The sequence below is a fragment of the Simochromis diagramma genome, unplaced genomic scaffold, assembly GCF_900408965.1.
Source record: "Simochromis diagramma unplaced genomic scaffold, fSimDia1.1 OVJJ01000131.1, whole genome shotgun sequence".
NCBI lineage: Eukaryota > Metazoa > Chordata > Actinopteri > Cichliformes > Cichlidae > Simochromis > Simochromis diagramma.
In genome coordinates, this window is record NW_024387200.1 from 2,520,633 (window position 1) to 2,545,116 (window position 24,484).

The 24,484-nt window shown below is 38.0% G+C and overlaps 1 protein-coding gene and 1 long non-coding RNA gene across 4 annotated transcripts in view; both read left to right on the forward strand.

Annotated features, from left to right (window-relative positions):
• The window catches only part of ksr2 (kinase suppressor of ras 2), a 115,148-nt gene that overhangs the window by 34,230 nt on the left and 56,434 nt on the right, over positions 1 to 24,484 (forward strand). The window lies entirely within an intron of this gene.
• Positions 14,647 to 24,476, forward strand: LOC120745629. The gene is made up of 3 exons (XR_005698677.1): positions 14,647 to 14,656; positions 16,840 to 16,842; positions 21,636 to 24,476. It is a non-coding gene; the product is annotated as an uncharacterized LOC120745629 (long non-coding RNA).

The window sequence follows — 24,484 nt, forward strand, 5'->3', positions numbered from 1 at the left end:
CGTTTTTTATTTTTTCACACGATAGGTTTGAGATACTGACATTTTTGCAATCATGGCTTGAAAATTGATTCCGAATGCTTTTTTTCATCGAAAAGCTCAGCAAATACTGTGGCCTGCTGGTGTGGACGCTCGTCTTCTGCTTGATAGCTTTGTCCTTCTTGGTTTAATGTGTTTGTCTGTGTGATAATGTGTTTTCCTTTCAGCTTGCAGTGAACCACAGGATGGTTTCTATCCCTCCATAGAAATAATGAGCAAATTGCCTCCTTACCGATGTGTATCTATGAATTCAAGAAACTCTCACCCTGGAATGAAACCGCTGCCAATTTTGCAAGTCATAATGCATAAGAGAGGGAAACTTTCTCCTTTTGGGGAAATTGGAGTCTTCTTTCTCACCACCTGTCAAGTGCTAGTCCAAATATATTCAGTCTTGTGTAGAAGTGATTTTGTCCTGTGTCTCTTGATGCAGATAGCTTGCTAGCTGCTCACTGCCTTTACTTGTAGGCGTTTTCAACTGGCAATAAGGTCATTTTTGGCAGCTTAAAAAACAGAAAGCTCTAAGGATGCTAATGAGGTGTCGATTCAAAGCAGAATTATTAGAAAACCAACTCATTAACATTACAGAGAATCGTTTTGCTAAGAGGTATGACTCAACAGTGATATAAACATTACCTTCCAAGAAGAATTAAGGATGGAAAATAAGTGTTTTGCATTTTAACAGATTCAACACTTTTGCATTCCGCAGACAGTTTTTCAGTTAATAGGCCATTAGATCAAAAAATGTGTGCCGTTCATGGACAAACAACAATGTTGTGTCTTTAAATATGGCTGCAGCTGTTGTCTCCAAGAAGAGACCTTTGTTTTGCAAAAGGAAGCCACAAAATGAAAAAGCGTGTATCAAAAACAGGCAGATGTGTTAATGTGTAAATGATATCAAGCTAAATAGAAACACGTCTTAATTAAGGTAATAATTTCATTATGCAAATAAAAGACTAGGGAGGCACTGCTCACAGACATTTAATAATTGTTCTGTGAATACAAAGAACTTCCTCCAACTACTAAAGCTTTTTTGAGAAAAAAAGCCTTTATATTATTTATTTAAAACAAACAAACAAACAAGCACAAAAAAAAAACCCCAATTAAATGCTGCATTGAAAATGTTTAAAATACATCACTAAATTCAGTTCAAACCAGTCTTTTGGCATCATGCAGTGACACTAAGATGACATTGTAGTTGCATTTAAATAAGTCTTTCCGATAAGTTGCACTTCATAAAAGCAATCAAACGGAACTCCCACACACTGTCTCGCTTACTGCAAGAGTATTAATTAAATTACGTTTCGGTCTGTCTGACCTTCAGTCAGGTGCCCAAAGATTTTGTATCAGATCTGCAGTGAAGCAAAAGCCCATGTTTCAAACTAATTTTGTCACAGTCTACGGCAGGGAGGTAACTGAGCGATCAAACTCTTTTCCAGGCACAGGGTAGGGAAAAGGACACAGATGTGGATTACTTCTTTGTATTTTCACCTGTATTGCTGCTTCGTTTGAATGAAAATTCAATTACTGTGGTGATTAAATACTAAAAAGTGACTTGCTCATGTTTTTCTTCTTCGAGGTTTTTTAGTAAATGACAGATTATGAGACCTAAGAGTTGAATTGAAACCAGGGACTGGTTGAACAAATTAAAGTTTGAATATTTTAGGACTATGTATGTTTGATTTTTTTTCAGTATTTTTCATAAAATAGGGGGTGCTGAGTGGTACCAGCAGCCCAAATAGACTGTATGTTACTCCCATTTGAGAAACACTGCTTTAATGGAAAATGAAGACACAATGAAAATCTTGTAATGTCTCTTCACATCTTTGGAGACAGATGTTGAACAGATACCTTTTCTTTTTTTGTATCTACGGCTACGGCTCTGTTTTATCAGTGTAATGTACAAATAGATCTTCAGGCATGAATTTAACAAGTAGAATAATCATGACAGTTAATGCATGATAAGCATGGTACTTAAAAAGAAGTGACCTTTCTATTACTGTGAAAAAGTTCAGATCTACATTGACATCATATTTAGCCCTAAAACATTTTTTGCATTTGTTTCACTTTTTGAAAACAGATATCTTAGTGAGCAAACCAAAACAGTTGTTCAAGCTGAAAACAATCGCCCGGAGCAAGAAGAGTTCAAGTAGATATATTAGTTTTACAGTAAACTCTCCTGTTTACAGCTTTTTTTTTCTCTTCTATATTAATTTGTGATGACTACAAAGTAGCAAAACGTATTCCCTCTCCAATAATTAATGAGTTTATTCTTAGCATAAAAAAATATGCTGAGTCCAGGGATGGTGCCAAGTTTAGGGGAATTAGGGAAGTAATTAGTTTGAAATTTGTCGGAGTCATTCAGTGTACACTATGTACAATAGTGTACAATAAATATGCATATAGAGTAGAAGAATACAGTGCTAATATTAATTTTCATTTGTTATGCTGCTTTTTATCATCACGAGCAGATGTTTCCTTGCAAGTTTCTTGCTTTATACATGACATAAATAAATAAATGATCAAAATACAAAATGAATTAACCTCCCAGCTAAATACATTACCAGTTTAAAAACTTTGGGACTTGTGTAAAATGTAAATAAAAACTGAACAATGCAGTGATTTGCATATCTCATAAACCCATGTTCTATGTTCAAAAAAATAGTTTTGAAGATGTAAGGTCCTAATTTAAAGGAGCACACTTGGTTAAAAGATCAGAATGATGGGGAGATGCTAACCCATTTAGTCACTTAAAAAATGTTAAAATCTATTCAAAAACACACTGGGAGCCAGTGTAAAAGGGCCAAAATATTGTATTGTTTGCCTGTGGCTGTCAGGAGTCGAGCTGCCACATTTTGAGCAAACTGTGGACAAGAGGCTATTCCAATAAGCAAGGGTGGATGAAGTGAAGTAAGCAGAGGAGAGAAACTTCTTATCCTTCACAATTTATATTAAACAGCATTTCTTTGTTTTTCAAATGTGAAACTGCTGTGAAAAAGCAGCCTCACACCCTTGCAAGGATGTTTGGGAATTTTCCAGAGGGTCAAGATCTTTAAACAACGAGTGAAGTTCAGAAGGTCTGAATAGAGTACCCCTTCTGTTTTTCACTGATCCACATTTAAAAAATGTAACAGCATCCACAATTTTATGTCAGTGAGACAGTCCAGCAAGACATTTTGAAATCAATGGAAGTAACACATCTGCAAAAAGTTGGGTCATGGCCATATTTACACCTATTCAAGGTTCAAGGTTCAAGGTTCTTTATTTGTCACATGCATAGTTATACAAGTATAACACACAGTGAAATGTAGCCTGACACGCTCCTCGACATGTGCAAAAAATTGGGGGGGGGTGTAGAGGAAGAACATTATATATATATATATATATATATATATATATATATAGTATATACATTGGGTGAATGTGCAGTAGTAGCAGCAAGCAGGTGGATTCTGTACATTAATATGAATAGACATCTGACTATTTTACAGGATAGACAATATAAACATGTTTAAAAAAAAAAAAAGGAATTTGAAATGTACATTGTGCCTTGGTTTAGTGTCTGGAAGAGTCCTGTCTCAGTCAATTATAGATGATGTGAGAGGGCGGGTGTGTGTGTTTAGGGCACGGATGGCTTGGGGATAGAAGCTCCTCTTGAGTCTCTCTGTCCTTGCCCGGATGATGCGGAACCTTCTACCAGATTGCAGAAGTTGGAACAGTTTGTTGCCAGGATGGGACGGGTCCTTCAGTATCTGCGCTGCTCTAGTCCGGCATCTCCTGGTGTAGGTGTCCTGAAGCGGGGGGAGAGCAATCCTGCAGCAGCGTTCTGCTGTACGGATCACTCTCTGGAGAGCTTTTTGGTCCTTCACACAGCTGTTCCCAAACCACGATGTCATGTTCTGTGTGAGGATGCTCTCCACAGCGCCTGTATAGAAAATCCTGAGGATCTTTGGAGAGACCCTGAACTTCCTCAGTTGTCGTAGGTGATACAGGCGCTGCCTAGCCTTTTTGGTCTGGACCTGAATGTGGGCAGCCCATGTCAGGTCTGAGGAGATGTGGACACCAAGATACTTGAAGGACTGCACCCTCTCCACTGGAGCTCCATTGATGATAATGGGCTTGTAGTCTCTGTGCTGACTCCTTCTGAAGTCCACCACCAGCTCCTTGGTCTTGCTGACGTTCAGCTGGAGGTGATTGTCCTGGCACCATGATGCCAGATTCTTCACTTCATCCATGTAGGCCGTCTCATCGTTGTTGGAGATGGCACCCAACACCACTGTGTCGTCAGTAAACTTCACAATGGTGTTGGAGCCATGGGTGGCCACACAGTCTGAAGTGTAGAGGGAGTAGAGCAGTGGCGAGAGGACACATCCCTGAGGTGCTCCTGTGTTGATGGTGATGCTGTTGGAGAAGCACCTGCCCACCCTCACCACCTGAGTTCTGCGAGTGAGGAAGTCCAACACCCATGCACACAGACGGCTGTTAAGTCCCAGATCCCTCAGCTTTGTGAACAGTCTGCAGGGCACTATTGTGTTAAACGCTGAACTGTAATCAACAAACAGCATTCGCACATAGTTACCCTGTTTCTTGTCCACATGGCTGAGAGTGGTGTGTAGGACGTGGGCGATGGCATCCTCTGTGGATCTGTTGGATCTGTAGGCGAACTGCAGCGGATCTGTGGTGTCTGGGATGGAGGAGGAGATGATGTTCTTCAGCAGCCTCTCAAACACCTTCATTACTACCGAGGTCAGTGCAACTGGCCGGTAATCGTTCAGGGATGAGGGTTTGCTGTTCTTGGGCACAGCAATGTAGCATCCTCTGTTCTTTCAGATTGTTTGAACATCTGGGATATGAAGAGACCAGTGGACTTTTGCGAAAGGAATATTATCCCATTCTTTACTGATAGAGAATTTTCACTGCTCAGTCCTGAGTCTTCTTTGCTGTATTTTTTGTTTTGTGATGTGCAAACAGTTTTAATTTGGTAAAAGGTTTGGACTGCAAGCAGACCATTTTAGCATGTGGACCCTTCCACTATTAAGCCATGCTGTTGTAATAGATGTAGTATGTGGTTTAGCATTGTCCTGCTGAAACATGCAAGACATACAGTATGTTATGCAAGGCCTTCCCCCTACTATCTGGATTAAAGCATATGTTGCTGTAAAACCTGTATATAACTTTCAGCAGTGATGATTTTTGGAAGAGCTCCTGAGCCTATCCACTGATTTCCATGACAGAACCGTGCCCATTTTTATGCAGTGCACCCTGAGGGCCCCAATGTGTTTGAGACGTATCGCTCTCTTCAATTTCAATATGTGCTAATATTTTTAATGAAAGAGTAAAATGTCTCAGTTTAAACATTTAATGTATTCTGTGTTCCTTTATGTTTAAAATATGAGTTTATGAGGTTTGTAAATCATTTCATTCTGTTTTTATTGACATTGTTCTTCATGCCCTAACTTCTTTTTTTTTTTTTTTTTTTTTAGCTTTGGGGTTGTAGAAACCATAATATGCTGCCTGTCTGTCAAATAATGTGTACTTGATGTCAACACATGCAGCTTGGAAACCCATTTTTCAAGACAGAATTTTCCACGGAGAGGGTTAAAGAGCACCGCTGTATCAATACAGTGGCAATATTACTGTTTGTTTTGCTGTGATAACTGAAATGACTCCTAGTGTTGCTGGTAAATTGCCATCAAACCACTGTTAACCTTACGTGACATGATTGAATATGTGCAGCATCAAAATCAATTTTAAATTACATATCAAAAAGAGTGGCTCACCAGAGGTTTCTGAATTTTCTTTTTCAATCGGCCTCGTCGTGCACATATATCCTTGAGAGACAGACATAGATAATTACATTTTTCGTGGTAGCATACTTAACATCTTGTCAGCTAGGTAATCATTTTTAATGACTCCATCATTTGCCCCTTCATATACAAATCTGACTTTGAAATGTGAGAGCTGGTTTTTACAATCAGTTTCTACTGACCTGACTGAAAACACAGACTTCCACAAACATTGTAGGTGATGCTTACACACACATCTCAAGTGTTCTAATCACTATTTAATGTCTTTTACCTGGATCTTCTTGTTGTCACTGTTAAATTGAGACACCTAAATTGTTACCGCTATCAAATAATAATGATTTAAAGATAATATAGATTATATTTTATAGTATCTTTGCATTTATTACAAAGAGATACTGGATAAAAGGGGGAATGTGGGAAAATACCCTTTTTTGCCTTCAGAACTGCTCAGTTCTTTGTGACAGAGATTCAACAAGTCACAGTAAACAGTTCTCAGAGATTTTCATCCATACTGGTATGTTAACATCACAGAGTTGATTGATATGTGTTTGGCTGTGCATCCATGATGCCAGTCTCCTGTTTCACTGTGTTGCTGCAGCAGACCCCACCCCCCGGCCCATGGACCGGTACCGGTCCGTGAATCATTTGGTACTGGGTCACGAGAGTTGAGGCTCCGGTGTGAAATTTATGGTTTTCAGGGTTTGTATTGTTATTTTGTTATTGTGTTTTATCGTTAACTCGGTTTCCTTGGGTCTTTTCCCGTGTGTTATGAATAAATCTTCTTTTTTTGGTAGTTTTACTTTGTTGCATTAATCCGCGACACCTTAAAGGCTGATCTGTGAAAATATTCTCGGACATAAAATGGTCTGTGGCGCAAAAGTGGTTGGGGACCGCTGCTTTACTGGACTGACATCTAGTGACTGTAGAGGCCATTTCACTACAGTAAACTAAATTGTCACTATTCAATATAGTGAAATGACTCAGAGATGATTTAAGCTTTGTGATGTGGTACATTGGTTGGGTCCACTGTGGTCATAAAATGATGGAACTGGTCTATAACAATATTCCTGAAGACTCTGGCATTTAACCAGTGTTCTGTTGGCATTAAGGGTCCCAAAGTGTGCCAAGAAAACATCTCCCACAACAATACTCCACCATCAGCAGCTTGAGCAAGGCAGGATAGATACACACACACAAATATTGAACCTACCATATGAATTTTGCAGCAGAAATTGAGGCTCATCAATTTTTTCCCATGTGTATTGTCCAGTTTTGATTATTATGAATTGTAGCCTAGTTTCCTGCTGTTAGCTGAACTCATGTGATATTCTACTGCTGTAGCCCATCTGCTTCCATGTGTCGTGCATTCACAGATCCTCTTCTGCAAACCTTGGTTTTACATTAAGTGGCTAGTTGATTTGCTGTTGCCTACCTATCAGCTTGAAGCAGTTTGACCATTTCTCCCTAGTGTCTGGCATCAACAGACACATTTTTGCCCAGAGTACTGCTGCTCACTGGATGCTTTCTCTTTTTTAGACCATTCTCTGTAAACCCTAGAGATGGTTCAAGGATATCTGTCAAGGAGGAATTCTTTATACACCCAGATCACACACACATCAAGCAAAATGCAATAAACAAGTGGTAAATATAGACAAAAAAACAACATTAATATTGAGAACATAATGAGTTATTCAAGTAACTTTGGAAGTTGGGACAAATGAGCTTTTGAGTCTGTCCTGTGCATTGGCATACAAGTATCTGCAACAAGGTGGAAGGAAAAGGTTTTTTTGTTTGTTTGTTTTTTTGTTTTTTTTTACAAGGGTGCCTAGGAAAGCCAGAAACAATGGACCTTCTTCAAGGTGTCAGCCTTGTACAGATGAGGAAGATCATTCAGGTTCACATGTGCGATTTTACGATACATTGTAACTATATCTTGAAGTCTGTTTTTGTTCTTTAGGTTCAGCGACCAGTATGACAGTTGTGTGGACAAATCCCACAACCTCAGCGGCTTCTACTCAGCTACTGAGTAGCTACTCAGAGCAGCTACTCAGAGCAGCACGTCAAGCACGCCACGTTCAAAGTAACTGAAATAAACCTCTTACCCATTCTGATACTTGATTTGAAGTTCAGGAGGTCGTTGTACCTAACAAAGTTTGTTGTCGAGTGTATGACCATGAGCTGTTATTAGAGCCCGACCTAAATTTCTGCTAAAATGTTATGTGAAGATCATTACAGTTTTGCTTGAGCTTTTTCAAAAGTCTTTTTCAGCTATTGAGTAAGTCGACTAAAGTATTTTGCTTCTACTGTATGAAGGTTTCAACAGTCTTGATGCCAGTGTTTGACCACTTTAATAGTGTTGTTTCAATCATTAAGGCCAGAACAGGAATTATTTTGGGTCCAAGAGCAAATGACTTATTCTTATTTATTCTTATTTATCTCCCTTACTGTTTGTGAAATACATATAAAAAGTTTCTGAGATTCTGTAAGAGTTCTTGGGTTCCTGCTCTGACAGGGTTTTTTTTTGTTGTTGTTGAAAAGATAGTGTCTTGGGAGCATTGAGAGAGACTTGAGAGATTACAAAACACCTTAAAAAGTAGTTTCTTACTTTTTGCCAAATTATGTTGGTTTTTTTTTGTCTAGGGTTCTAATTATTCATGTCTGCAAATCCTTTGGTAAACAATGAAAGTACCAGTTGAGAGGAAAATACACTTTCTTACAAAACACCTCCTGAAAGAAATTGTTTATATCTCACCACGTAAATGTACGTGCTCGTGGAATACTTTTTTGAGAGTTCTTTGAGACTTGTTAATAGTTTTACTTAGAAAACATAAGTGTGCCGGATATCCAGGACCACTTAAACTTTAATTTCTATGCAGGAGTGCAACAGCAATTTCATTTTGCTTATGTAGCACCCTGTCTATCTCTCTTCCTCTCCTCACAGTTATTTTACAGCATCCCCCCTCTCCCTCTCTCCCCCCCCTCTCCATGCCCTTTCAAAGCAGAGAGGCTCTTTGGGCTGGAGTGTCAATTAATGAACCTCGTTGTCTATGTTAATGAGTAGTAACATTCGTGCGTGGAAAAGGCCAAGTGAGTTGTTCGTCTGTCACAGTCCCACTTGGCGCGTCATACTAAGATCACTCTGGAAAGTGGGTGTGTTTGTTTTTTCCAATGTCTCTTGTCTTGCCTTCCCACTGCCAGTAGAAATGGTAATATCCTATAGTTAATGCCACCTTATGAGACTTCCACAGCTTTTTGAATGTTAAGCACTTTCTTATTGAATTGGATGTTTGCTAATAAATCACATGGTGCCGGGGGTTGGCATGATTCACCCTCTGCTTCTCTCAGGGTAATTCTACCATGCAACACTCAGGGGAAGCAAATTTGCATCCTTTCCATGACTAATTTAGCTGTTTGCTTTCACTGAACTGGTGTACACACCATATATTTCGCTCCCCTTTCCTTTCCCCTTTCGTTCTCTGTTTCCTTTTCTTTCTCTCTTCACCCCTTTCATTATGGTTCCCTTTTGAACCGCTGTCAATGTGTTATTTTTCAGCCATCCATAACATGTACCAATCCTGTCACAAAATAATGTTTTATTGGGTTGAGTTCTATCTGCAGTTCAAAGAAAACTGTAGTATAGTTGTGATGGATCAAGTGTTGAACATTAAAAGCTTTTTTCATTCATGAACTCCTGAAAATGTTATGAGAATTAGGAGGGGATGTGTCCAAAGTTGTCCTTTCTCACTTGTTGCACACTACCTTGGGTAACGGCAGAGATGAGATCTAGAAAGCCTAATGTACATGAAGATGCCACCTAGGTAAGGCATGCAGGAGAAAAGACATGTACTACTCACTCACTCACTCACTCACTCACGTAACTGTTATATTCTACCCTGGCTTCTATACTGGGCATTTCACAGACTCTATTCTGGTAAACTGGTAGGATTTTTTAATGTCCAGAGCAGCTGAGTTGGACATTTAAGCTCTTATTTGCGGCACCACCAGCTCTGTGAACAAATAACCCCTGCAGAGGGCTCAAATATAATCTTTCTTTCAAACTGATATTCAGGTCAGGCTCAGGTTATACAACTGAGTGAACCTCAATTGTATTACCTGAGCCAAAACATTATGATCTCCTCTGGTGTGGTTGCAATTTAATGGATTTAAAGTCAGAATGATATTCATAGAATGGAACTTCATTGACAGAAAACCTACACTCTTTATTAATTCATTTATTATTTATGAAGTCAGGCCAACATCATGCGCTATTGGATTTTGAGATTATTTTATAATATTGAAGTTAAGTGGCTTACATTATGGAAAGGTGCAGTGGAAAACCAAGGGTTGAAATGGCATTAAAACATTTAAATTGATGTGTTTCCTTGTACCCACATTAAGAGGAAATGACAAACTGGACTGAGAATAGCGCACAAATTAATTAGTTACATTTAAAACAGGTCAAATATTCTTGCAAATTAAATTATTACATTTAAAATACTTTTACAGAAATTGTCATGCTCCAAGCTCTCTGATCCTGTATTTTGAATTTTGTTTTTGGTAATGTTTCGTTCTTTTGGATTTAAGTGTTTATGTTATGTAGTTGCTTGAGTTTAGTATTTTTTAGAGCCATGTAGTTTTATTATTGATATATATAGTTCTTGGTTTATTGCTTGATTATGATATGGTGTTTTGTTGCCATTGTTTCATTTCCATGTCCTGTCATCAGTGTCTCCATATTTGTTTACCTTCTGTCTCTGTTTCCGTGGTTGTCTGGTTTCCCTGTCTTGTCAAATTCAGTCATCTCTAGTTCTGGTCCCTGTGTTTATTCCTTCTGTTTTTTATCCTGACATGTCTTAGTGTGGGCCTCAGTGAATGTGTTACTTCCCGTTTTATTTTGATAGTCTGTTTCATGCGTGCGATGTTCAGTTTTGCTTCCCCTGTCTCGTCCGTCAAATTCTATTCCTCAGAATGTGTGTTTTGTGTGTTGTGCTGTGTTCCCCAGTTGTGTCCATTCTGCCGTATCTCCTCTTGTGTATATCTCCCTCTGTTCTATCTCTGTGTGCTCCCACATGGTGCTTGTAGCCTCCATCAGGCTGTTCTGTTAGTCCGTTCTAACCCAGCTTAGCTATTTTACTTGCTTTTTGTTTGCTTCACCTTTTTTCGGTAATAGTGCCTTGACTTTTATATCTAAATTCTTTTAATGACAGGAGCAACATTATTCATCCCACTTGCAGGCATCATAATCTGTAGGACCACTATGGTTCCTGAATCGTTCTGATGGAGGAAAGTTTTAAAAATATTCCCGTCTCTGATGCTTTTTTTCTCCCCACAAATTGCACCCTGCCTTTGTCGTTTACCATTAAAACAGCTGGAACGTGCCAGTGCATGAACTTTGATGTTAATATAGTGATTGTTTTTGTCTTTTTTTATAGCATCCGTCCCCAAATTTAAGTTTTGCTCAGCTGAATTCTCTGAAATACAATGACAACAAATCTAAAATCTCAGATCTGCTTTCATGCTGAGAGTTCATATAAACCATTGTCAATTAAATGGGAACAATCCATGAGTTCAGTCATTAAAAAACGAAATCAACTAAGTTTCCAGAGTTGGTATACCTGGAAGTTGGATTAACAAAGCCAATTTATATTGCTTTGTTAATCTCTTGCTTGCTACCCAGCAAAGTGACACTTCCATTCGCAATCTTTGCCTGCTAAGCTGTGACTGGTCAGCTGATTCTCCGAATGAAAGAGCCGTCGTTGGGCACAACATCAGAGCTGCTACACGAACCGTAAATGTGGGTGATGGTTCAGAGGTCTGGAACCAGGCTAATCTGGTAATACAGATTGAGGCAGAAGTGCCACTTTTTATGGTTACCTGTAGTTTAATACATCTTGTGCACTGATCTGAAATGGAGGTTATACCACTGACTAGAACTGTGCTTGAACTGTCCAATATGGGATTAGACAACCAATCAGGAACAAAAGTGTATGGTATGTAGCTATGATGTAATTATATGGTCTGTTAGGAATTTTGGATTTGTCTGTTCACATGTTAAACCACAACACTCTTACTGCAGCAGCAACTCCAGTGGTACAAAAAGTACAGCACCTCACAATTAAGGCAGAAACCTTACTGCTTTGGTAATTGAAGTGAAATTACCCCCCCGTTACTGCTTTGTTTCATGGGTCGATCTATTACAATGAAGACAATTTTATTGCTTTTACTTTAAGAATACATTTTGGAGTGTTCCCTGAAACTTAAGCTCGGATCGAATCAATGCAGCTGCTCTCCACGTGATCCAATAAGAAATCCAGAACACAGCAATAGCCAATAACCTCTGACCCCGGAGGATTATTGGCCCTGCATTTTCTCCGGCGAGTGACGTTCACTGTGGTGTCAAGTGTACTCCACAAGGCTATATATATGTCACTGCTGTGAAATAAAATATGTATGTGTGTGGAATAAGGGTGAAGATGCTTTTCTCTGTGGACAAAACCTCATCCATGTTAATCAGGTCTTTGGCCCCTTGGCCATTAATGATAATTCAGGTGAGAGGGGATGTCACCACCAAGCTGTTAAAAGCTAGACGCCCCCACCTATCCCTTCCATCCATTCGCACGTCTATTGGCAATAATGAGTGCTCACCCCAGCCTCGCCCAGCGGCCAGAAATTGGAGTCATGATTATGAATTTATATGAGTGTTTAGGAGTGGAGGTGAGCCTAAATGCCACCGTTGCTTGTGGAAAATGGATTTATTTAGGCTGATAGTTTTTCTGTGGCGATTTGTGAACGTGTGGGAGCTTGTTGGGGCGGATAACAGGATTGAAGTAGGCAATTAGAAGTTATCCTTAAAAGTAATTCTTTTCTAAGAAGAGGAAAAATCATATGTTAGAAATTACCTCATTGTAACAAAGGAAAGATTTATTGCAGTTGCGCTGTGCTCAAGGCATTTAGTTAATTTTGTGGGAATCTTGTTTCGCTTTTCCTTTCATTACATGAAGTTTCCTGACATGATCATTAAAGTCTCATTTCAATCTGTTATATGGGAAGATCTAATACTAAGTTTGTTGTGCGGAAATTATGTCAAACATCACTCTGACAGAGACAAAGCAACTAGTGCAGGGTGAATTGACAGCTGCTTGCTGATTTATTAAATAGCAGAGTATGACTGCTTTAGTGCCCAACAACCATAAAGGAAGTTATTACCATCATTTATCATTCTAACCATCAAGTGAAGGCTTTCATATCAGTTTTGCTCTCTGATGTTAAAGACGAAACAGATAATATCTGCTGCAGGTCCCACATTGCCCTTGACCCCTCTTACTTTTTAGTGTTGCTGCCCTTTACAGCTCTCTGTTTTTCAGAAATACCACTTAACCTGCACAGCTGTTGTCCAGCTGTCGTCCAGCTGTCGTGCATCTTGCACTGTTTCTTTCATACCTGTATCACAAAGTTTAGAGTTTGATCTATGGTTTCATTTTGTCTGAATTAAGAAAATAAATTCTGATTAAATTTAAAGCTGAAATAAATATACACAGCATGCTTACACACACACACACACACACACACAGCCCTGTTGGCGAGCAGGTAATGAGGAGGAGAATAGAACACTGTCCTGACTTCTCACGGAAAAGTTGTTGCCTTTTTGTAGGTGTCATGTCAGTAGTTTTCACTATATTAAAAAAACAAAACATTTACACTTTATTAAAGTTATTTAAAGTTCAGACCCAAGTTAGATGAAATAAAGCAGTTGACTGTAAGTTTTCTGAATGTGTGAGCAATGAAAAATATGTCAAGACAGTTCTCCCAAGATGAAAAATGAGGTGAAACTGTTATAGTAATCATTAACAGAATTAAACTCTGAAGTTCTGCGAGGAAATTATGTCTATATTTCTTCCATTACATCTCAGGAAGCACAGTGCAATGAGAGATACTGCCTCTGCTGCTCTGCCACCACTGACATGAAAATGAGTATACTTTAAAAGGCTTCATAAACTGCTAACAACAAAGTGATCTAATTGCATTGCATTAATGAAAAAATGTTATTAATCATAAAATTATTTACTGATGTTATTTTTCAATCAGTCATTCTGTGCATTTGAATTCTAAAAATTTGTTCAGATCAACTTTTTATGTGCCAATTCACAGAAAAGGTCCTTACTATACTTTAAACAGAAACACAAAATTTGCTTACTTTGAGCAAGTACTACATGGACAGTAGGAAAAAAACCCTCCCTTTTAAGAAAAGACAAAGTGAGAACCGATTGGCATATAAGTGAGGGGGAAAGGGAGAAGATTTGAAAGAGAGGTGATCAGTGCATCACAAGTCCATAGCATTAAAATTATATTTCAGAGCCAGACCTAGCTATAAAAAGAAATGCATATTTTAAGCTAAAGTTTAAAGGTGTCTATGCTGAAGGCTCTGCCTCCTATTGTACTTCTAACATATGATGAAAGGCACTATGAGGTCTTTAAGATATGATAGGGCATGATTGTTTAAGGCTTTACATGATGTGAAGGATTAGGAATTTAATAGGGAGACAATGAAGACAAAAATAAGAACTCCTAGTCTTTATTACCATCACCTTAGAGTTTTTAAAACTAGACTAGGTGAAAGAAGGCAGGCTTTCACCTGCATGAGGAGAATGTGTGATTTTAATGATATTAGTGTACACTAAAATTACTCAAAGATTCCTGTAGGTCTAGTCAATTTGTTTCTGAGGTTTTCATAGCCAAATCCAACTTAAGGGTTTTAAGGCTTTAAGTTCAAACAAGTCATTTGTTTCATCCGGCTGCATAGATAATTATAGCTGATTGTCATCTGCATAATGGCTAATAGACATGTATGCAGTTCTTTTTAAATATATTACCTCAGGGAAATATGACATACTACAACAGTGCCATGAACAATTCTAATTACATAAGATTGCAGTTTCTTTGAGTTGTGAAAATGCAGGATACACAGAAAGTGTTGTAATTTCTGTTGTGTGCAAATCAAAGACGTGCTTGCAAATCAGACAGGAAATATTCCAGCAATATAAAACTGTGATTACTTTTTGAGGACAGCTTGTACACCTGTTTACATCCTACAGCTCCAGAGAATAAAGTTGCATTTCATTTCTATTTATCCCAAACAATTTGGTGGCAAATGAGACACACTTAGAGAGAATTTGGATGTACAAAAGACAGGAGGACAGTTTTTGAATCCAGGCCATTAGTGGAAAACATCCAAAAGTTGAGCGCCAGGAATATTTAATTAGAATTGAATCATGAAACTTTCAGCACATGAGAATTACTGTTTGGTTTTTGTCATTCTGAGCTGTTCTATCTGTTCAATATAGGCTCTTTTGTAGAACCACAAAATGTCTCTTGAAGCAGCAAATTATTTCCAGGTGTCAGACAAGCGATGGTTGAAAAAGTAATGCTAAATTGAAGATTTAAATAATTTGTACATCACGTACTATTGCCACGTAGCTGTTTTGAGAAAAAAAAAAAAACTTCACAACTAGAAAACTGAAAGTCTCTCAGTTTCATCTTATTGAAAAACTTTGTCCACTGTGATCACCTATGTTCTTTGTCTCTTCTTCTCCTTCCTGTATTTTTATACTTGGTCTTCTGTGCCATTAGTTGGAACTGTATTTTAGTGCATCCTACAAAGAGCAACAATGAGTGTTACAGTAAGATCGAGAGGCTTTTTTCTATTGTTATAGAGACAGGATGACACTGCTAAGACTTGGCCTTGAAAAATGGATGTTATAGAGTACTAGTAATGTTAAAAGAAAGGGATAGAAACCACTTGAAGATTGCAGAAATTAAATGGAATGAAAGATGCCAGGTTTAGGGAAAATATCCTGCCCCTAGCTTAGAAAAAGGAACAGCGAGCTACTTTGAAACAACTATATGGACAACAGTCTGGAGGCAAACTTAGAGAGGCAAGGCTGATATAGTCTGGACATGTGTAGAGGAAGGATAGTTCATATATTCATCAATGGATGCTGAATATGAAGCTACCACGCTGGAGGAAATGAGGTGGACCACAGAGAAGATTTATGGATGTAGTGAAGGAGGGTTGGTGTGACTGAGGAAGATGCATGAATAGGGTGAGATGGAGACAAATGATCCACTGTGGTGATCCCTAAAAGAACCAGCAGAAAGAAGAAAGAGGCATCATGCCATGACCACCTGTTATGCTTACAGAGATGTTAGATTATTAATGCAGACAAACTTTTGTTTAACTGGTATGGCAGCAGATAAGCTTGTATAAGGAAAAATAAGCAACATTTAATATCATGCTCTCGTGATACTACCACATGCAGAAATAGCACATTTTAACCAGAAAATATCTGCTCTGTCATTGTGTACCAAAATGCATTCCTGATGAGCTGCTGAGAAGACAATCTCACGGTCCACCTTCCTGTCAGCTTTTCTCTCTTGTCATTTGGCAACTGGCTCCTGAATTCTCTCTTCCTCCTGCTCATTTTCTGTCCTTCACACGGGCTTGCTCTTTTTACGACCCCTTGTTTCTTTCCGCCTTTTTCGCCTTGGGTGTCTTGCTGTCTCTTCAGCTTCATGTTCACGTTCCAACCCAGACCACACACATGACCTTTCTGTCCTGAGAGCACTGTGCTTTCCCTGGCCTTTGACAGTGAAATGACACCCCCTCCCATATCTTAGCAGGAGATGCTGGCAGTTAATGTGGACATAACAAGAGAGGGATTTCAAACACTTGTGCGCTATCATCAACCAACCATTTCAACAGATATTATCAGGTAACTAGAACATAATTTGTGGTCATGCACAACTACACGCATCCGTGCACACACACAAACACACTCATAGCTTCTTTTTGTCCTTGAAAGACTTGTCTTAACATTTGTTAAGTTTAATAATAATGTCTGAAATGAGACCACACGAGTGTCTAGAGATTTCTTCAATAGTGGTAGCACAGTTGTTGATCATCTTTGAGAGAAGGTTTTGCCACCTCACATTTGAAGCTGAGATTGTTCTTAAGGAGAGTTTTCTTTAAATTACTTTAAATTACTGTAACATTAGTGTCTTACGTCCAGCTTCTGCTTTAATAACCAACCAATATTGTGAATTTGGAAAACAATTATCATTTAGTGTTGTTCTTTTCTAATTGTATATTAAGAACATGTCCACTTGTTCTCACTAGCATTGATTTTGGGTTATTAAAATTGAACACGGTTCTCTTGGAACTGTTGTAGTAAAACTTTTTGGGTATGCACACAGGGTATGTTCAATAACAGTGCAAGAGTTTGGATAATAATGTAGTAATGCAGTTCACTTTTGTTTTCTCTTCCACATAAGTTTAGCTAACCTGGGGATATTATTTACCACCCATCTGATCATTTCACCGCTTGATTTTTTTTTCATTATCTCAGTTATTTTTAGCTGTTTGTTACATTCGCACAGCTTAAACTTTGTGAACTCTTGTTGATGTGAAATCCTACCTCCTCCCTTTCGAAAAAGCAAAACAAAGTCTGTGTTGAATATCACGAAGGCTGCTTTGTTTCCCCTGTACTTATACTCTAAAATCAAATAAATCCCTAATATACAAAATAAGTAACATGCATACTTTAAAGTGTAACTGAAATTTGTGCATCACTTTATGTCTTTTGGTGTTGAGATCATTTAAATCCTTCGTGTACGTGGTGTTTAATCACACGAATTTAAGTCTTTACTGTTTTCAAAATGCATTATTATAATAGAATGTTTCCTACGTCACACTTTGTTGTATAATAACTGTAAATCTTTGTTCTGCTAAGTTTGGACATTGGCTTTGCAACATTTCTTTTAAAAAATATCATGCCAGACTGCCTGCTTTTATTCCACACAAGCCTGACTCTGCAGACGTCTGAAAACAATACAGCCTTCTTAGGATGACTCTAAGGGCTCACAGTAATTCTCTGTTGCAATCATTATTCTAGCCACCTTTATTTCATTTTCCACCAACTTTATTAAAGCAGCAAAGAGCAGTGGTTGCCACAGATATTATTCCACAGCTCCATTTGCATAAAAAGCAACAGGGTGTCGTATGAGTCTCGGCAGAGCTCCCTTGCATATTTCTGATGAATAAAGTGTAGGTATGCAGACGGAACCCTGCAAGTAAATTACCCCTCTAGATGGACACAAGTGTTAATTAGATAGAGCTCAAATGAATTGCAGGATCACAGCATCACTTAGATATATAATTTGTATAGTGAACAACTGCTAGCTAGTTAGGCAGATAGCTCTGCAATATTCTGCATTTTTAAAGCCCTCTTGATATGTCAGAATATAAAGGAAACGTGCCATTTGATGGATCACTGCTCTCCTGCTCTCACCTCTGTCCTTGATCAAATGGAACTTTTGCTTAAAGGTGTCACTGTAATTAGCATCTCTGCAAGTGTGGGGAAAGGGACTGTGGAGGGTGTGGGTGGATGAATGCGTGTGCATGAATGTCAGATTATTTTTTCCCATAGCTTTCATATTATGAAGAGCAAATCACATTTCTAAAACGTGTAAGCAATCAGGGAAATTTAAAGTGAATTTCATAAAAACAAAAAGTTAAAGTATGGCCAAAGTACATGTTGGATATGTTGTACTGATGAATTTACTTTCTTTTTTACTCTGTGTACTCCAAATGTTACTTGATTACTTTAACTCCCTTTATAGATATGATGACAAAGTCCATTCCATGCATAGTATAAGCAAAAAAAACCCCATTGCGTACAATTTCAGTATCATAATTTGTGATGTCTTTATTAATATGTTAGGGAAGCTTACGATTGCGCGTTCACTCACTTCAAAACACATGCAAATGACCTTTTAATGATCCCAGGGATGGATAATAACAGGATGTAACTGGAAAAAAGTGTGTGAATAAGAAATTAGCAGGTAATAAACATGACACAGACGATAACTTATTCACTACAATATTTTAGGCGAATTGACTGAATGGTACTTGGGAAAAAAAAAGCTTTGGCGTTCCTGTTTTGTCAGTACGGCGCATCTAGGAGGATTAAGAGACTCAGAAATGCTACCTGAAATGTGACACAAACACGCAGTGATTTCCATCTGTGAGTTATGCGTCACTATGTACAATTGTCGAGAAGATCAAAAGACATCTCAACTATTCACACTGTGGCTGATTTCTCTTGACAGTTGACAAGTAACCCACCTCCTCCTTCTTCTCTGTTTTGTGTATTCTTTCTTTAAGTTTCTCCTTTCTTGAACTTTTCATATGTGAGGCGTCTGAATAGATGCATTAACCACCGTAGAGTTAAATTCCTCCCCCTCCTTCTCGCCCGCCTGCCTTCACTGACAAACGTTTTCAAAATGAAAATTGGGAATCCTCTCCCTACTCCTCACATTCATTTTCACTTTTCCCTCACTGAACATCTACATCTTCGGGGAGAGGATAAAGGCATGCATGCAGGGAGATGAATGGTTTAATTTAGATTCAAATTGCATAAAGTGGGCTAATCGGAATAGCTGACAAAAGCTCTGTGACGAAGAAGTGATAACCTGCAGGCTGCTTCCTTATTGCAGGAGATGGGAGTGAAGTGCCGGGCTGGTTTACAGGTCTAATTGCATGACTCAGTGTAGGGAGTGGGAGACTGACATGGGAGGAAATATTCCTGTGGGATTTAACACTTTCCATGATAAGTCAGAACTCAGCATTCATTTTACTACTTTTACAAGTCAGTTTTTCACAGATAGACTCTCCTCATGTCTCCTTTTCTCACCTGTCTCCTTGTGGTCTGTGTTTGTTTGGACACTTAAAATTCATTGTCTTCTATGTGCAAGTGCAACTCTTTTGTTTTGTTTTTGTTGGTTGCGTTTGCTCATCAGTCTGCAACTTCAGTCTCGGTGTCACTTAAAATCCTAAATCTCAGTCTTACATCAAATTTTTTACAATTGTGAATCCAATGTCGCTAAAGTAAAATTCCTGAGGATATGTCCGGTTACAGTGTGGTTATTTATGTTTCTGCAGGGATTTATATGGATGGAGATTAGTTGTTTATTTTTACATGACTGTTTCATTTACGTCAGCTCAAGTTCTGCAGTTCTAAAACAGGATTAACATTACTTGAGGATATAAAGAATCACATATTTCCCTTGTTCTTTGGATGAATGAATGGATGGATACTAGAGTAAAAACAGTTACAAAAAGCAGGGACATTTATTATATAAAACATCAACCAACAGAAGCTGAAATTACCCTGGAGTAATACGTTTTTAAACTAACACTTCATCCTATGAGATGCATAACAGCAGACTGCAGTTTCCCTTGTTTTTTTGTAATAAATTGGCCATTAAAGATAATGCATTTTTGTATATTCTGCAACCCATACAAGGTGGATGATGAATAACATGACAGTTTATTTAAAATAGCCTAGTAAATTAAAAAAAGACAGTTCTTGTTGCATGGAGAATACAATGAAGGGTGCTGAAACTGTCCTCAGTGATACATTGAAGAGAACTGTGGTACATAGCATCAAGGGGCTTAAGAGTATTGGCAGCAAATTAAAGTAAATTACATCTACATAGAGAAGGACTGGTGCAGTCTTTAACCCACTGCCGATGCAGTTCTTAAGCCCTGACACACAAACATAAATCTCATATTCATGCCATTTGGTGTTATTTCCTCTTCCTTTGGATATCATTATCTCCAAACTTCATTGTGACCGATAAATCGGCTTAAGAATTTTAGGGAAAAAAAGTCTTTGTTGAACCTGCCTGGCACTTGTCACATTGTTAAAGTAATCCAGGGATTGTTGTTTGTACAGCAGTGGGTACTTTGCAGTCAGGAACTGCTAATAGCTAATATGGCATTCTTTTAATGGTGCTTATTAAAAATATGAAAAAACTCTCACTAGTTAGACTCAGTACTTAAAAGAATAGTAGCACCAAAGATGTCTCTGCTTCTGCTGGCTTTAATTATAATAAGAGTGGTTTCCCAAACACACCTACATGCCAGTGTTGGCATTTTCAGAATCATTTTTGTCTTTTTCTAATTTTCTGCTATTTTTTTTTTTTGATCCACCTACAAATATAAGAATGTCTACTAGACAATATTTAAATGACAGATTGGGGGGAAAAAAATAGGAAAAAAGAGTAATTGAAACTGGAGCAGTAATTATTACTCCAAAATTAGCAACGAGGGGACATTGTGCACTCCTTTTGGAGGGGGCACAGTGGGGTACCAGGGGGTGGGGGTGTTACTCTGCCTTCTTATGTTAGCAGGTACCTGGCATTAACATATGGCTTGCTTTACTGTACACCAATGAGGTTGTTCATATGAAAGTGAAAAGTTCTCGTTCTTTCATAATATGAGATGAACTATGAAGAAATTTGACTAATTCAGTAACAAACATTTGCATTTCAGTTCACTTAAATTAAGTTCAGTTTCATTTATATAGCATGGAATCACAGCAGTTGCCTAAAGGCAGCTGTTATATTAAGGTAAATGGAATATGTAGTATAATGACTTTTTTATATAATATGACTAAACAAATAAAGTAGACCAAGAAATTCTAAAGCTGCTGTATAGTAATCCCAAATATTGAAAGTACATTACAGTGCTGTGCAAAATTCTTCATTTTGCTTTATATTTACTGTTTCTATGATGTGATGATGGAAATAAAACATTCGTATGAAGATGACTCGTTAGCTGTTTTACTACTACTCTTTCAGAAATTAAAAAAATGTGATGATTGGTCAATAATTGGCTAAGACAGTTGGGTCAAGTGATGGTTTCTAAGTAATGGTTTAATTACCACCACCTCAAAGACATATGGTTTGATCATACCTAAGATCAAAGAATTATTAATAGTAGGACTTCTTTGAGCAGTCTTTTAAGAATGAGGTCTAACAGAAATGTTGATGGTTTGGAAGTATCAAAATATCAAAGCTAACTCAGAAAGATCAGAAGCTTAAAGGGCCTGATTTACCTCTCGGTTCTTTTGTCAGGGTTTTTGGATCCCCCCCTCCCCCCTTTTCCTACTGTGTCAAGTTCTCCTGTGTCCAGTCTTCCAGTTATTATTTTCCTGTATTGTTTTGGTAATCATGTATCTTCTGGGTCTTGCATTTAATTTTATTTCCTGTCATTGGCTTAATTAGTTTCACCTGTGCTTCATTTCCCCTGCTGTGTCTCATTCCTCCGATTAGCCCTCAGTCTGTTCAAGTGTGTGTTTATAGACTTGCTCTAGTCTTTTGGTCTTTGTCTGAATGCTTCCCTCGTGACTGCCTGCCATTTGGAGTTGGATTTTCTTTGTTGTTTTGCTTCATGCACTTTGTACTTTTAAAAAGACTTTTCTACCATCATTAAAATGTGTATTTTGAGTTTATCTTCGGGTCAAATTTCTGCTATTTCTGTGACAAATATACAATATAAAATTGGTTTTCTGTTAAGTTGTCTGTTCTGTTATGACACATGAATGATTCATAGGTCAGCATTGACAAACAAGCAAACTAAATAAACTCCAAACACGTTTCTCTAAAAATGGTCAGGTAAACAGACTTGTCTAAGAGTTTGGGTGGAAAAAGTAGCCAGTGCCCAAAGAAAAACTATGAAAGACTTTCACAAAGCCTGGACAACTATTGCTCAATACCATTTGGAGAAAGTACAAGAATTCCTGGCTCACTGAACAAAAATGTAAAGACATTTGCACAGTACAGTATATTCTTGCAAAACGGGCAAAATCTTTTCCATAGCCTGAGTAAATTTAGCCTCACATCAAAAAAAGTAGAGAAATTAAAATGAGAAAATATGGCCGATAATGTCTATCACAGCGAATGTTTGCATTTCTAATTTACAGGGAAGTAATTAACAGTCTGTGGATTATTTTCTCTAATGAAGGACGACTTTTATTTCCAATTATCCCCACAAAGTCACCTCGTGTTCTCCTGAGCTGCAATAATAACATAAGTTAGTGTATTTAGGATCCTGTAGGAATAATGGTTCATTTTATCAGCCTGACTGAGTACATTAGATAAGAGGCTAATGTGATCGTTTGAAGTTCTAGTGCAGGTTAACCGTGAACCATGCTTTAATATGAGCAATGGCTCCAGACTTTCCAGTGGCTCCACTTTAAAACCCAGATATACCAGTAGCTAGAACAGTCTGTTCTGCAAGTCACTTGAGATATTTATAGTTAAATTACACACTTTTCTTGTAATTAGCCCAAACTGTGTAGCTTGTCTCTTAGTTTACTCAGTTCACAGCTGTCTGTCTTTCATATTTCAGGGAATTGTGTACTTACAAGGAATACCTTATTGAAATACACAAAAGTTTTGTTAGAAAAAAATCATATTGACAGCTGACAAAGACAAATTGCTCTACAAGCTTAATTATTCAGACCTCAGCTCTGAAATGACAAGCTTCCACAGTGGAAGCAGGCTGGCAAACAGAAGTGATCATGGGAAAATTTTGGTGATTTTCACTTTGACTTGATACTCAATACTAGTCAATTAAAAAAGGATGTCTTTCAAGCACCTTACAGGTTTCTGTCTGTAACCTATATTTATCGGCTCATCCCACCCCTTCTTCTATAGCCAAGATGGTAACTTTTATTGCATTGCATGAAGATACTTCACATGAGTTTGAACACACTTACATACTTACGTGGCAAGTGTCCATATGGAGGTGTGCAACTTTAAAAAGCAGTACCATAGGGTTTTCCAACATCCACAAATGGTTGAGTCGGCGCCAAACTTTGGAATAAAATCGCAGTAAAAAAAGCTGTTTTTCTTTTTCTTATTAGTGTCTTGTTTAATCTTCTGTTCCTCGATCCTACTTGCTTTTCTGACCCCGACAGCAGTGTGTTTTCTTCTAGCATGACAGCGATGGCTGTGCTATCATGCTATGAAAATGACTCCCAGCTTTCCTGACTTTATCATTAATACTAGAGCCCTTAATGATGCTGATCTGGCATTTCGGTACACCATACTTGCTGTGGCTCAAGATGTCGTCGCACCTCTTTGTTTGTTTATGTGATTGTGCAGAAAATACATATATTTGGTACTTTGCACCGAGTTCTGTTAAGTTAGCAGATTTGTGATGCGGAGAAAAAATATTCTCCAAATTCTGGAGTACAATGAACATACAGTGAAGTTCTAAGTGTTTGTTATTCGGTGTTATAAGTACATTATTGATATTACTCTAATGCATAATACACAATATGCAACGTAAACTAATATATATGCCTTATTTGTACTTGTCCACCTGCATTCTTGTTACGTTCAGGTGTAGGGTGTACATTATATATAGGTGTGAGAATAATAATGATGGTGACTGATAGGTACATTTTCATTTCCCTTACTTAATATGCAATATTTCTTGCCACTAAACTGTATTATGTTCTCCATATGTGAACTATTCTGGTGTAGAATTCTGTTTTCTCTTCTATATGATGGTGACTGCAGTGTTTGTACCTTGGTTGTGACTACAGGAATAGCTATACCCCAAAAACTGTGCAGCCTTCCTGTCCAGCTTTGAAGTTGTGCGTTTTTGCAAAAACAAATAGTCCAGACTGTTTAATTATAGTAAATATCATTTGAACATGTTGGTTTCTTGTTTAGTTTTGCTGCACTCACCTCTAATGTCTCAATTTTATATTTTTCTCTTGTCTGTTGTCCAC